At 48.1% G+C, this 16,479-nt stretch overlaps 1 protein-coding gene across 2 annotated transcripts in view; it reads left to right on the top strand.

Annotated features, from left to right (window-relative positions):
- AKT2 (AKT serine/threonine kinase 2) overlaps nucleotides 1-16,479 on the top strand; it is a 75,905-nt gene that overhangs the window by 9,325 nt on the left and 50,101 nt on the right. The gene's annotated exons all lie outside the window — the stretch shown is intronic.

The following is a 16,479-nucleotide window of genomic DNA, read 5'->3' on the forward strand; positions in this document are numbered from 1 at the left end:
GTCTGAATAACTGTAAATTATTTACCTTCAGCAGGGATTGCTCCACAGTATGAATGTCCCATCACAGGTTACATCTGGAAGGGATAGAAAAGTAAATTCACTATAGTTTGCAGTACTGACATGGTTCAGTTCCCGTGTGAAATATAGCATGTCCCATCTCATGGTCCACTCTTAGACAGACCCTTAGCAATAAAACAGGCCCAACTTCATAAATGGAATTGAGGGCCTAATTCGCAAAAAGCGAGCGCTCGCTCTGAATCAGGCCGTGTTTTTTTTTTTGTTGTTGCATATTTTTGCATAGCATCTGTGTACACGGATTGGGATTGAAATGTCTGCGGCTCAAATCCCTACAGCGGATGCCTGACAGGCTGAAGATCCCGACAGAGGAAGGTAAGTACACTAACCTCCCCTGTCCCCCCCCCCCCCAACCCTCCCTTAGTGGTGCCTAACCCTAACCTCCCCCCCTAGTTCCTAACCCTTAACCTAGCCCCGGGGGTGCCTAACCCTAACCCTCCCTTACCGCTCCCTAAACCTAACCCTCCCGGGGGGGTGCCAATCCCCTAACCTCTCCCCGGGGTTGCATACCCTCACCCTCACACCTGGGGGTGCCTAACTCTAATCCCCCCCCCAAACCTAACCATAACCCCGCTAGACTCCCTAATACTAACCCTCCCCCCCCTGCGGCTAACGTTAAGGGCACCCTGGACTTACCTTTGTTCGGGAAGTCGTTCTCTGCGTTCCAGCGTCAGGATTATGATAGGCAGCGGTAGTTCGACGCCTATCATAAATCCCTAGCCGGCATTCCGCTGTCGGGATTGTGACCGGCGGCCTTGCGGCTGCCGGTCACATGACTACGTCCCGTGTACACAGTGGCAGCAGCAGCGACATTAGCGTAGAACTCTGAATCAGGCCAAATAGACGCCATGAATTTCTGTGGGTTATTTGCAGCTGTAATTGTACATTGCAACGTGACTATTACCACGGTGAACCCCCAGTTATGGTCTATGGGCCTGATTCAGACCCAGACGCTATGCTGTGCTCGCTCGCATTGAGCGATTTTTCGCAATCAGCGCATGTGTATGAGTCTCAATGCGCGTGCGCAAACCAGTCATTGCGATTGGAAAGTACTCGCCCGTAGCCTGCAGTCGGGCTGCTATTTTGAGTGACAGATAGTGCCGATTGTGGGTGGTAACAGGGGAAGGTGCTTGTAAATGGGGGTGTGGATGTTTGAACGCAAACGTGCCCGACCGTCAGAATGGCGTTTAATGGGTGTGCATAATTAGCAAAGTAGCGCCATTACACACGTGACTGGGTTGTATTTTAGCCTGAACAAGTCACACAATGTTGTGGTGGGAAAAGGCTACCACAAGCGCTGTGAGCAGCTCCGATGGCTCTCGATGTTCCCGATTAATCCTACAACTGCCGGAGATGACGTGTGCTGCGAGTGGCAAAGGGGTGTCTTTATACAGGTGCGAGCACATAGCGCGGCCACTCCATTACTTATTGGGCGGCTCTACGCGACGCAGTGCGAGCACATGATTTAAATAGCTGGCACCTTTTAGCCAACGAGCGGACGCAAATAGCGTCCGGGTCTGAATCAGGCCCTATGTCTTTGATCCTTTCCGCATGTCCCCCCCCTTCCCCCGAGCACAGGGTCATTGAGTGACACGGTTTAATATTTGTCTTATTTTACGTTTAGGTTTATACTATTGTACAGTTCTTTTTACACTTTGTATATAGAACTGGCTGTATTTACTATTTTTTTTTTTTTTACTGTACGTCACTAAGGACAGTTGGTGGCACCATATAAATAAATGATAATAACAATCAGAAAAAATACTCGGCCTGTATTATTGTTAGTATATTTTGTCTTTGCTAAGCTATAAGGCATTCCTTGGCAGAGCAAGGACTTATAACTGACCTAAATTTTACACCACTTGTTGTTGTCATAATACAATACTTTTACTGAATCAGGGCGTTTTTTGATTTTTTTTGCGCCTCCTGGCCACTCGCTAAGCTGTGGGTGACCACCCACAGCTTTTGCGAGCGGCCAGGTGATGGTAGCGACCATCGGGGCTTACGACGAGACCCTTGTGGTAGGGTCTTGTCCGTCGCAAGCCCCAGAGAACTTCCTGCTCTAACAGAGCAGGAAGCTCTACACTGATGTCAGTGGTGCCTTCCACAAACGGCAGGCGTTCCTTCGGGAACACCTCCGTTTGTGCAGCCACCCCCCCTCCCCGCCTACAAAACGGGGCGAGCTGTCGATCAACATCGATAGCCGCCCCTTTTGTAGTGAGCCCCGGAGCAAGAGAAATTCTCTATCGCTCCGGGGCTTGCGCATGCACGCGGCGCGCGCGCAGTACCCCACCATTGACCTGCTTGTGAGTGCTGTGCGCTCGTCGAGCGGGTCTGAATCAGGCCCACAGGCCCTGATTCAGAGCCGGACGCTCTGACAGAGCGCTCGCTCTGAATCAGGGCCGTCTTTAATTTTAAAGCGGTCTCCTGGCCGCTCGTATAGCTGTGAGTGACCACCCACAGCTATAGCGAGCGGCCAGGAAGATGGTCGGGAAGGTCAAGACCATCGCGACCATCGGACTTGCGACGAGACTCTTGTGGTAGAGTCTCGTTGCCACAAGTCCCAGTGGACTTCTTGCTCTTACAGAGCAAGAAGTCCACCCACTGACATCGACATCACTTGTGATGTCATTGGGGCCGGCCCTAGACGGTAGGTGTTCCGTCTGGGCAGCCACGCCCCCGGCACGCCCACCAAAGGGGGAGTGCTGTCACTCAACATCGACAGCATGCCCCCTTTGTAGCGAGACCCGGAGCGACGGCTTGTCCGTCGCTATCCGGGTCTCGCGCATGCGCACTGGGCCAACATCGACCCGCTTGCGAGCATTCAGCGAATCAGGCCCACAGTCCCCTAAGGTCACTTACCTGCGTTCCAATGTTCAGATTATCTTCCGTGTACCCTGGCGACCTGCATGCAGTGGACAACACACTGACTGTCCGCAAAAACAAGATGAGGAGAGTGCAGCATACATTGCTGGAACCAGTTCAGATCCACAGACAAGATGCTGCCTGCAGGACTGCGCTAGAGGAACCCACTGGAGACTGAGCTTCACTTAAGATATAATACTCTCAACTGACGTATCAATTTTTTGGGGGGGACTGTCCTGTAACTAAAGGTCCTAGAGAGTTCAAACATTAGCACACTTGAAAAATGGACGCTCTGCTCTCCCCTTCATTTAGGAAGTTTTAAGAAACTTTAATGAGGGAACAATGGAAAAGTTTAAACTAATGATGAGGTCAGAACACACGTGATGGATGGTCATGCTTAGTTGTAATGTTTTCACTTGTATAAGACATGTGATTTACAGTTCCACCTTCAAAACTAAAAGGATCGCACATCACAGATGGAACTAGCAAATCTCAATATCAGTGTGAACCAATAAAAGTATTTGTGCACATATAGATGCATTGAGTCTCATTCAGAGGTGCACGCAACAGCGAAAGCAAGCATATCCAATAGTGTACACGAATGTATATAAACATCCATATGGAAACCATCGTACCCCAAGGCATCTGCGCAAAGGAATGCAGATGCCCAGGTAGGACTGTTCAACTGCCGTAATAGCGAACGTTTGCAGCCTCACGGAACAGCGCTTAGAAGTGTACTTGCAGAAATCAACACTAGAACGTCAAACCACAGAGTGATCACTTGCTATGTGCATGACCTTTACACAGTAGAAGGTGGGCGGGGCTTTGGGTAATTCAGGCGGAGCTACAGTGGGGTGCGGCATCAGCTGGTGCGTAAACCAATTTAAAAAAAAATAATAATCATTTTTGAAAGTTTCTGGTGTGTTGGTGCATGTTATAACATATCAAGCTATCATTTAATATATAAAGCTATAAAAATACAGAGATATAGGAGAGAAAACTGCTGTAAATTCTCACACACACACGCACACCTACAGAACACTAGAATCCATACTAAGGGGCATATTCAATTAGCCGCGAAAAGTCAGCTAAGTTTCGCCTGCCGGACTTTCCGCCCACATCGCGTGTTTTTGGAGAAATTACATTGCGTGCGCACGGCTGCTTTTCGCCCTATTCAATTCCAAGGGACGCAAAAACGGGACCAGGCGAAACTCGAACAGGCGAAAAGCGCTGTCAGATTTTGGGAAATCAGCCTGACACCCCCCAAAAGATGCATTAACATTGGGGATCACTATGGATACCCCCGTATAGCCCTGCTGAAGGTATTTGGGGTACTTAAATGCTCTCAAAAGCTTCTAATTAGAGTCCTTGCACAAGTGGTGGAGAAGAGCATTTAGAAGGTTGTTTTTTTTGAGAAAATAACCAGTCCCAGCAAATTTGTGGCACATGAAAATGGGTGCAAGCATGTTTTAGAGCAGGGGTCTTCAAACTTGGCCCTCCAGATGCTGTGGAATTACACATCCCAGCATGCACTGCACATAGTTTTAGCATGCTGTTATATCAAAAAGGTGGCAGTGCATGCTGGGATGTGTAGTTCCACAGCAGCTGGAGGGCCAAGTTTGAAGACCCCTGTTTTAGAGTTACTAATGTGAAGTTTTAAAATCGTTAAAAAATCCACCTGCCGCAACCACCTGCAATCTTAAAAACACCTGGGGCATACTTGGGGAACCCTCTGTAGTCTATTTCTCTAGTTTTTAAGTTTGTGCCCCAACTTTGTACTTTTTCGCCCCCAAAATGAAAGCACTTTTTTGGGGTGTTCTTATGCTTTTTTAAACTTTTTTTTACAGTTTACCTTTGGGGGGCTGTCCCAAGGGTGCAGGATTGTGCCCGCAAGTTTGCACCCCAAAACCCCAATTCTGCACTTTTTTCTGCCTAGTTTCATAGGCGAATCTTTTTCACCTATTCCAATGCATTGACTTTCTGCACTGACGAAAAGTCTTTGGAATCGAATATAGGGATATGTTTTCGCTTGGCGAAATGACGTCACCGTCAAAACTTTTTGCCGAAAACGGCTTATCGCGGCTAATTGAATATGCCCCTATGGGGGAGATTTAATTAGTCCCGATAAATTATCAGGGGGTGAAAAAGGGAGGTGGCCTCTGGCTTTATCGCCTTAGCTATTCAGTTAGGCCCACTTTGTTCCTCGATACCTGTGTTAATACCTGTTAAATGAACGTGTTAATGACTGTTAACATTGGTTATCGGGTGTTAACACACTAAATCGTGCATTAACCGGCTGTTATCACCAGTGGCGTATCGAGGGGGGGTGCGTGTGGGGTACCTTGCCCTGGACGTCCATCTGACAGTCCTGGCAGAGGGGGTGCCACTGGTCAGGGCAATGTCCATCGCTGGGATCAAGTATTGATCCCAGTGCCAGAAGTACTGCTGTCTGGTGAGATGTGTCCCCAGGGAGACACACCTCACTGGACTGTTCCCAGCGGTGGGTGACATTTGAGGCCAGTAGTGAGCTGGGTGCAGCTGGTGGACCAGCAGCCATTTGATTTTGGTGCCGGCTGTGAGCCATTTAAGGCTCGCGGACCAGCAGCCAATAGAAAGTGGCCACGGCGCATTCAGACACCTTGTGTCCTGTCTTATGACATATATAGCACTTATACTTGAAGTTTCTGTGCTTTACATCTTTAGTGTGTCATACAGTATTCTCAGCATTTAATTGAACTGGTAACGTTCATGGAACTGCAGCAAATTTAGTCCTAATGATCTCTGTTGATAGCTTGACTATATTAGCTTCTAGAGCTACCACTAGGAAATCGAATTCAGACGTTAAGTTCTGTAGCATCGCCATAGCTGACCCATTATATGATAGAATAAACATGTTGTTCAATACTTACGCCTATGGTTCCCATGGCTTTATCTACATCATCAGAGTTTGGACTGTCACATGGGTTAATAGTAACTTTTCACAGCCTCTCACGGTTATATTGCATTTACATTACGAACGTTTATGTGGCACAGTTCTCTGAGCCTCTAAGTTTAATAACACTCATCATGGATGCAGCTACTGTGTGCATGTTGTGCACTGAGATTCTCTGCACCCTCACTGTTTTTTTCTGACATGCAGCTTCTTATGGCGTCTGGGGTGTTTGGTGCCTGGGCCCATAACCTGTTGATATATGTATACTGTTTTGTGGTGTACACAGGGCCTAATTCAGCAAGGAATGCAACTGTGAATGCAATAGCAATTACGCATGCAGTTCATCTGCGATAGTATGCGATATTGTTTCCACTCACAAATGACACTTCCTATCAATCACTCTGCGATGGGTTTGTGTAGCCGCTGTGGTCGCAATCCACGCACGTGCACTGTGATGCATGCGCAGAATGCAACAATTGGCCAATTGCGTGAATATTAGCAACTGCGTTCCTTGCTGAATCAAGCCTACAGTTAGAAAATAGTAGACACCAGCGAAAAGTAGTGTTGTAGACACACCACCCGAATAGAATTAACCGGGAGCTAGGGGTATGTTAGAAAGCAGTGTGCTCCTGCACTGTCTCCTGACTGTGCATAGAGGTTGGGCACTAGGACCCAGAGTCTGCAGGAAGGTCAATCCTCCAACCTGATGTGACCTAGTGGGAGAGCGACTCAGAGTACTGAGTTGAGCTACATGGCTCAAATCAGTGGCGTGTCTCGAGCGGCCGCTTACGAGCGGCTCTGAATCAGGCCCTGTGTGTGAGTGTCATGGTGGGAGACAGAAGTCTTCTACTTAGCTCCCAAAGCAAAGAACCTGGTTAAAAAAAACTGCATAAAGCTGTTACAGCATCCTACACCTCTACCTGCTAGTAGCATGCACTCACCGGCAAGTTAAACCCTGTTCTGCTCAAGCTTCGCTGCATTACCAGTGTGCATGTAACAGTGAGTATGGCTACAACTGCTACCTATCAATAAACCAACACCACTGGTTAAGTAAATGGACTGTTCATAGTTTGAGGAATCTGCTGGTGTGCACCTACTGTATATTACTCTGCAGTATCAACACCTGCACAAACATAATTTCCAACATATTGCAGAGCACAAGTTTTATACAGCCATACTCAGTTACATAGACAATTAGCAGAGATGGAGCGAAGCATTCAGCAGAATATCCAGTCATTTATGTAGGCAGGTGACCGTGATGCAGAAAATCGCAGTGTCCCCCTCAGAGCTACGTACTACACACGTGTTTTACTGTGGTGCTCAATCACAGTGTCAAGATGGCATTGCTCATGCGCAGACTAATTAACGGCGGCCATCCTGGATAGATGCTTCATGTTTTGGAGAACCATGGAGGTAGCACACTCCATATACCAACAGGCAGATCGCAGTCAGGAAACTCTGGTCTCTCTGACCGCTTCAGTGATCTTGGCTGCGAGTTGGCTGCTCCCAGAGACAGGGTCTACGCTCGCAACTGCATATCAGTATCAAGCAGGGTTTGCGCGGCTGCACTATCGTGCCGTGTCTCCCCTGACCCATCAGTATCTGTGGGACAGTGGCCAGCCTGGTCATAGGAGACCTAATTCCCACCACTAGGCACTTAGGAGCAGAGTGGCATGGGCCAGGGTCGGCCGCCATAAGTTATAGAAAGGGGTGGGGTATTGGTGCGCCGCTGCTGCTGTGCTGACTGTGGGGAGGGGACAGAGTAGATGAGCTCTGCTGCTGCTCCTGCAGTTGCCAATAATTGGCCACAGTTTTTTAAAATTTGTTAACCCCTTCTAAGGTTGCACTTGTGCATTTGCTCAGGCTGGCAAGGCAGGTTTGAATGTTGTTTCGCCAGGCTCTTTGCCCCATCTGCTGCTACTGGACAATTGTCGCCTTTGGCTGGCCAATTTTTTCAATGGTTTGCTCCCATGGGTGCTCTGCCGTCATTTAAATTGACTGCCTAGATCCCGACAGGGTTAACATACCGACACTTGGTGGTCGGCAGGGCCGGACTGACCATCGGGCACTTCTGGCATATGCCAGAAGGGCCGATGGCCTAAGGACCGGCTCGAGGAGAGGTGAAGCAAAAGACTCCCGTCCTCCACCCAACGGCTCCAAAATCATTAAGATTTCATGGAGCCGGAAGGGGTGGAGGCGTGTATGGGCCGGCGGCGGCTGTGCTGGGCCGAAAAGAGACAGGGGTGTGCCGCGAGGCCAGCCCCCGTGACTCGCGGCATGCCCCCCTCTACACGGAAGTGCAGGGCGGATTGCCAGGGCTGATATACAGCCCCAGTCCCTCCCTGGTGGTCGGTATGCGAAACCTCTTCCTCTCCATACCCTAACCCTCCCTGGTGCCTGAACCTAACCTCCCCCACAAGTGCCTAAACCTAACCTCCCCTTCCCCGCACCCTAAACCTAACCCTCCCCCTAGTGCCTAACCTTAGACCTAACCCTCCCCCCCACCCCACTTCTTACCTTCGGCAGCCTGGCGGTCGGGATGCTGGCGCCGGAATACCGTTCAGCGTCGGTATTCTGGTGCCGGTAAGGTAAGCGTCGCCATCCATCCAGGAACGCATACAGTTTGGTGTCTTGTGCATTTTTTTGAATGGTTTAGCACCTTTTTGCATTGGTACGTGTTTAGTGCCACTGTGGAGGTCACAGAATCGCGCATTTACTTGATGACTTCCTTTTCGTTGATCCGGCAGATTTAGATCGCTGTATGGTCTGTTTTTTCTTTGAAGGCCCTGTTTGTCAAGTTTGGGGCACCCATCGCTGCAGATATGATGGAGGGACTGACTTATTGTCTATCCTACTTTAGTATTGAAATTGATACCCTGGAGGTATGTTGTCATGTCCCTCTTGACAAGGTTAAAAAACTTTGTACACAAAAGAACTCTGCGTAAAGTTCAATCATTGTTAGGCTTGTTTAACTTTGCTTGTAGGGTAATCCCAATGGGTAGGGTTGTCTGCCTGAAGCAGGAAAGAGCTATGTATTTAAATGAAATTTACAGTAGAATATACAATTGTTTTTTTCGGTATTTTAAACTTTTTTTTTAATCTTTTCCACTTTTCTGCAAAAGTGGTACTGAAAGCCCAAGCCAATTAGCATAGTCAGGTCTGTGCATATACGTTCTTATTAATAAATGTGTGAAGGGCTAGGAAGAGTGTATTGGTGGAGCAGGGCGCCCCGAAACCTTGCACCAGCACTGAATACTATCCCTCCTCATATTTAGTCATATGTACAGTCAGGTGCATAAATATTGGGACATTGACAGAATTTTCATATTTTGGCCTCTATTCACCACCACAATGGCTTTGAAATGAAACAAACAAGATGTGCTTTAACTGCAGACTTTCAGATTTAATTTGAGGGTAATTACATCCAAATCAGGTGAACGGTGTAGGAATTACTATGGTTTCTACTATATGTGCCTCCCACTTTTTAAGGGGCCAAAAATAATGGGACTATCAACTCAATAGCTATTTCATGGACAGGTGTGGGCTATTATTTCATTATCAATTAAGCAGGTAAAAGGTCTGGAGTTGATTCTAGGTGTGACATTTGCATTTGGAATCAGTTGCTGTCGACTCTCAATATGAGATCCAAAGAGCTGTCACTATCAGTGAAGCAAGCCATCATTAGACTGAAAAATCAAAACAAACCCATCAGAGAGATAGCAAAAACATTAGGTGTGGCCAAATCAACTGTTTGGAACATTCTTAAAAAGAAAGAACGCACCGGAGAGCTCAGCAACACCAAAAGACCCGGAAGACCATGGAAAACAACTGGTGGATGACAGAAGAATTATTTCCCTGGTGAACAAAAACCCCTTCACAACAGTTGGCCAAATCAAGAACACTCTCCAGGAGGTAGGTGTATATGTGTCAAAGTCAACAATCAAGAGAGACTTCACAAGAGTGAATATAGAGGGTTCACCACAAGATGTAAACCATTGGTGAGCCACAAAAACAGGAAGACCAGATTAGAGTTTACCAAACAACATCTAAAAAAGCCATTACAGTTCTGGAACAACATCCTATGGACAGATGAGACAAAGATCAACTTGTACCAGAGTGATGGGAAGAGAAGAGTATGGAGAATGAAAGCAACTGCTCATGATCCAAAACATACCACCTCATCAGTGAAGCACGGTGGTGGTAGTGTCATGGCGTGGGCATGTATGGCTGCAAATGGAAATGGTTCCCTTGTATTTATTGATGACGTGACTGAATGAATTCTGAAGTGTTTCGGGCAACATTATATGCTCATATTCAGTCAAATGCTTCAGAATTCATTGGATGGCGCTTCACAGTGCAGATGGACAATGACCCGAAGCATACTGCAAAAGCAACCAAAGAGTTTTTTAAGGCTAAAAAGTGGAATGTTATGCAATGGCCAAGTCAATCCACTGACCTGAATCCGATTGAGCATGCATTTTACTTGATGAAGACAAAAAAGAAGGGAAAATGCCCCAAGAACAAGCAGGAACTGAAGACATTTGCAGTAGAGGCCTGGCAGAGCGTTCCAGACTTCAGGCTGTAATTGCCTGCAAAGGATTTGCAACAAAGTATTAAAAAGTGAAAGTTAGATTTAGGATTGTTTAGTTTGTCCCATTACTTTTGGCCCCTTAAAAAGTGGGAGGCACATATAGAAACTGTTGTAATTCCTACACCATTCACCTGATTTGGATGTAATTACCCTCAAATTATATCTGAAAGTCTGCAGTTAAAGCACATCTTGTTTGTTTCATTTCAAAGCCATTGTAGGGATGAATAGAGGCCAAAATATGAAAATTCTGTCAATGTCCCAATATTTATGCACCTGACTGTATATCCAATGCCTGCATGCAGGTTCCCCACCATAACAACTCAGAGCCCAATTCAGAGATGTACGCTAATGCCATTGCAACTGCGATCCCATACACAGCTGCTGTGAGACAATATGCAAATGTCGCAGTCGCCGAGAATTGTATTAAGACGCCGGCCTGCGGCTTTGCAAATCCGAGCATCTGCGTAAAAAGATGCAGCATCAGTCACAGATCATTCGATTAGCGCAGTTCTGAGTTACCCTATGGCTACTCAGAATGGGCATGGGGACTGTGCTACTTTCACTGCGTACGGGATCTAGGGCCTGATTCAGACCCACTCGCGAGCGGCTGTCCGCTCGCAAGTGGGTCGATGTTATGGACTGAGAATGCGCACGACGGAGGGAGCTCCGTCGTGCGCATGCGCCAGACGCGACGAGCGAAGGAAAGTCCTTCGCTCGTTGTGTCCGATCAAAGGGGGCGTGCTGTCAATGTTGATTGACAGCACGCCCCCTTTGGTGGGCGTGCCGGGGGCATGCCTCCCTGACGGGGGCGTTCCCACGGGAACGCCTCCCGTCAGAAGCCGGCCCACTGACATCACTAGTGATGTCAGTGGGAGTGATTTTGGCTCTGATAGAGCCAAAATCACTCCGGAGCTTGCGGTTGAAAATCTCAACCGCAGGCTCCGGCTCGCAAATTCGATGGTCGCGATGGTCTCGACCATCGCGACCATCACAATGCACGCTCGTATAGCCTGTGGGTGGTGACCCACAGCTATACGAGCGTCCAGGAGGACGCTCCATGAAAATGGAGCCCGGCCCTCATTCAGAGCGTGCGCTCTGCTCAGAGCGTACGGCTCTGAATGAGGGCCCTAGTGTTCACTCTAGGTCTTGCGCCGGACCTAGAGAAAGGGCACTTTGGAGCGCACGTCTGAAAAGGGGGCATGGTCAAGGAAAAGGGGAGTGTCTTTATGACGCGTCCCCTTTTCGTCACTCTTGGGGGCGTGCCCAGCACTTACGGACATGCTGGGTAGCCCCCAAGCATTGCGGTCACTGTGAATGGATGGCGGGTGCATGCGCCTGTCATCCATTCACCGGCGGTGACCACTGCACCGCCGTTTTCCCCACCTGTTTCAGCGGGGCGCAGTGCCGGAGGGCAGGGTGCTATCTGCCCTTTAGACATAGGGCAGGGCGCGGCGCCCCGCTGAAACAGACTAGCAACAGCGATAGGGATCTCAGACGCAGGCTGTAACACACCTGCATTCTTTGCCGGCACTCCCTGTTACCTCCCACAAACGCTCTCTGACTGTCAATCACACTGTGAGTAAAAAAGTCCCTGAAAGCAACTGCGGTAATGTATCCGGACTAGGGATGTGCAGGCTCGGATAGGTTCGAGTTTGCACGTGGAGTTCGGATTTTTCCCTCCAAAAAAACGGAACTCAGAATGAGGCAAAACGTCATCTTACATGGACGAACATCATCATTCCTGGACAAAAGACCAGGAATGATGATGTTCGTCCATGTAAGATGACGTTTTGCCTCGTTCTGAGTTCCGTTTTTTTGGAGGGAAAAATCCGAACACCACGTGCAAACTCGAACCTATCCGAGCCTGCACATCCCTAATCCTGACACATGCGCAGTGCGACTTAGACGCCTGGGCACTTTACCAGAAATCGCTCAACTACATAAATTATCAGCATTGTGTCCATCTCTGAATCAAGCTCTCCGTTTGGTCATTTCTATGTAACAGTGAGTGTGTTCCAGAGCATTGTGACAGAGCTCATCAATGAATAAAATTACATTAGCTTTAGTATGAACACATTTTATTTATCCAAATGTAATTTAGCAAAGTGCTGTATAATACAAAATATAGGGATCTATTTACTAAGCAGTGTTATGAGACAGAGTGAAAAGTGATAAGGTGCCAGCCAATCAGCTCCCAACTGTCATTTTTCAAACACAGCCTGTGAGATGGCAGTTAGGAGCTGATTGGCTGGCACCTTATCACTTTTCACTCTGTCTCCTAACACTGTTTAGTAACTAGACCCCTTAATGTTTGGCCCGTTCTGGCTAGAGTCGGCAGGTGGAATTGTTGTATTTCATTTGAAAGGGATGTTGGTATGTGACGGGTCTCAATACCGACAGGGGAATCCCGGCAAAAGACTTAAGATAGGAGTTGAAATACCTATGCCTATCTTAATCCCGACGACGGAACGCCGAATGACGCCAAGCTGAACGAGGTAAGTCCGGGGCGCCGTTAGCGTTATCCGCGCAGGGGGGGGATTGGTTCAGGGAGCCTAGCGGGGTTAGGGTTAGGTTTTTTGGGTGGGAGGTTAGGGTTAGGCACCACCTGGGGGGGTTTGGGTTAGGCACTAAGGGGGGAGGGTTATGGTTCACGAAGGGGGGGAGACAGGTTTAGGCACTAACGGGGACGGTTAGAGTGCGGGGTGGGGTGGGGAGGGTTAGGCTACAATAAGGGAGGGTTAGGGGGAGTAGAGGGTAGGGCTAGTATATTTACCTGACCCCTGTTGGGAACCGACCATCGGGATGCTTGCGAGCAGCTTTGCAATTCCGTCCCAAGCTGAATCTCCCCCATTGTTTGGAATACACAGTTTTAATATTTGGAAAGACTTGCTTTTTCATATAATTTTATTATCACATATTTTTATAATAAAACAACTGTGTTGGATGGTCTGCACTATGGGCCTGATTCAGACCCACTGCGCTCGCAAGCGGGTCGATGGTCCCCCACTGCGCATGCCAGAGCCGGTTCGGTCGTGCGCATGCGCGATACCCGGCCAGCGACGGGCGCTCAGTCGCTACGGATCTCGCACCAAAGCGAGGCAGCTGTCGATTATGATTGACAGCTTGCCCCGTTTTGGAGGCGGGCAGGGGGGTGGCTTGCCAAATGGAGGCATTCCCGAAGGAACGCCTGCCATTTGGGGGCGGCCCCACTGACATCACGAGTGATGTCAGTGGTGAGCTTCCGGCACTATTAGAGCCGAAAGCTCACAGGGGCTTGCGGGAACGAGACCCTACCACAAGGGTCTCGTCGCAAGCACCGATGGTCGTGACCATCACGACCATCACCTGGCCGCTCGCTAAAGCTGTGGGTGGTCGCCCATAACTATGCAAGTGGCCAGGAGGCCGTCTTTAAAAAAAAAACAGGGATGCCCTGATTCAGAGCGAGCGCTTTTAAAAAGCGTCCGGCTCTGAATCAGGCCCTATATGTGGTTTTTTTTTTTCTCAAACCCCAGCGCTTGTTTCTTCTTGGTTGTAAAGAAAAGTTGCCATTGGAATGAGGACATTTTTTTTATGGACATGAGACAAGAGAACTGTCATCATCATAGGAGGACACATATGCAGAATTGACTTTTAGGAAAGTTATTCTTTAATGTTCATCCTTATTATCAGATATAGGTCCTGAAGGTTTTCAAAATTTGATTTTAATATGGTTAGGGTACCAATAGAAAACATTCAGGTTGCACCATTATTTTTGTAGCTTGCTACACATGTCCATGCTCTAAGGCAGGGGTCAGGGAACTTTATTACCTTTTACCCCAAAATATATTTAGATATGCCGACATTACACCTTCATTTGAAAGGAAAGAAATCATATAGCACTGCCCCCATATAATGCCCCTGTAGTAGTGCCCCCATATAATACCCCTGTAGTAGTGACCCCATATAATGCCCCTGTAGTAGTACCCTCATATAATGCCCCTGTAGTGCCGCTTGTACAAAAAAAACCACTTACCCGCTCCTGCATCCGCCGCCGTCCTATCCGCCCGGCTGCTCCTCGGAACTATGGGAGAGACGTCATGAAGTCTCTCCCATAGTGCGCATGGAGAGAGGAGGAAACTGGAGTTCAGAAGAGAACTCCAGCCTCCGGCTAACGCGGTGCTGCAGGGAAGGAACCAGGAACCCGCTGGTAATAACATCTCAGCGGGCGTCCGGCTTAGAGCCTCCCTGCGGCACAGCCGGGCATGCATATGAATCATTATGTTATAGATTGATTCATATGCATGCCCGGCTGTCCGTCCATTACCCCCAGGAATTTCATTTTTACCCCATGTGGGGTAATTTACCCCTGTTCCCCGACCACTGCTCTAAGGAGATCCCATCCACAATTTTATTGATCTTTAAAGAGCACATTGTGCCATAAAGGTGCCATTGCTTAGCCACTGCAAGCAGGTGTCTGATGATGATCACAGTGCTCCTAATCTGGAGAGAACCTTTCAGACAGTATTTACTGCATGCTGCCATTTTTCTGTTAAAGTCTGTGCCACAAACACAGACACCGACTCTGATCAGTAAACACTCCTGTTTGCAGCACATATTGTTAGCCTTTTCCCCTGTTTACACATCACAGGTAAAAAAAAAATAATTTGAGAAAAACACCCTGTCACCAGAGCAAAATCACAGTAAAGGGGATTTGCTGCAAAATTGTTCCTGGATGGAAACCCTGCAAGCTAATTCTCTGTACTTCCTGATAGCTGATATGCTTTCGCAAGTGCAGGAATGTAGGATACAGTATAACCATTTACAAAGAGGACAAGCTATATATATATATTACACATGGGAGGCAGGTGGAACTAGCGACAATAAGGCTAATAAACAAATACTGCACGTAAGTGCAAAAATGTGCACTGGACCACACCAACCAATGACTAGCTTTTATTTGTGTAGTGCACACTGCTGTGTGTTTGTGTGTGTGTGTATATGTATATATAAATATATATATATATATATTTATTTATTGTCAGCTTAACTTAAAGACTGAAGTTAATGGTTCTGAAACTGCTGCATGTCCTTGACTTTTTGGGGGCAATTCAATTAGTTGCGATGGAGGCAGGGCCGTAACTAGGGTAGGACGACCTGTGCCAGGCAGGGGGCACTGTTTGGGCCTTTCAATTATACTGTTTTTAATCACTCTCACTTGTAGCTTCCTCTTCTTTTATCCCCAGCATCTCCTGGCCTCCCCTATCTCTTCCCTGGCCCTTTTTCAGGTGCATTGTCTTATGTCCCTATTTAAAAAAATGGCGGGGGGCGCCTATGCTCTCCCTGGCACAGGGCACCAAAAAAGTCTAGTTACAGCTCTGGATGGGCTTTGAAGTAGTGCACACATAAGCCTTTACTTATGCTGGACATACATGGCCAGATAAAGTGTCTGTCAGACCGACAGACATTTTATCTGGCAGCCTGCCAGCCGCAGATGTCGCCGGCATACACTGACATCCGCGATCCGCCCCCGGGGGAGGAGACATTTCCCTGTTCCTTCCGTAGGAAAGAACACAGGAAATGTCTGTCTGTCGGCCGCAGCTGGGCATACATTGTCTGATGCGGCCGACAGTTTACCGGTAAATATCGCATCGGACGGGCATGCTGGACAATCCGGCATGCCCGACCGAGCAATATTTAGCCCTCGGTCGCCCCCCCCCCCACACGCTACAATTATCGGGACGATCCGCCGATATCAGGCGGATCGCCCCGATAATTGTAGCGTGTATGGCCAGCTTTACATTTTAATATGCAACCCAAATGGGGCTGCAAGCTAAAATGCACAATTTAGGGGCATCACTGGGGCAATTTAAGGTGCCTACACACTAGGGCTAGGCAATATTTTGCATGATTCGCCCTACAGCAGGCAAGATCTGCCAATCTTGTACACAATGCACTGGATATCGTTAAGGACGCATGATAGATCATTGGTCAGATTTGACAATTTGAAGCACCATATCGTGTCCTGGAGAGCCTGGGA

The sequence above is a fragment of the Taudactylus pleione genome, unplaced genomic scaffold, assembly GCF_031769625.1.
Source record: "Taudactylus pleione unplaced genomic scaffold, aTauple2 ptg000507l, whole genome shotgun sequence".
NCBI lineage: Eukaryota > Metazoa > Chordata > Amphibia > Anura > Myobatrachidae > Taudactylus > Taudactylus pleione.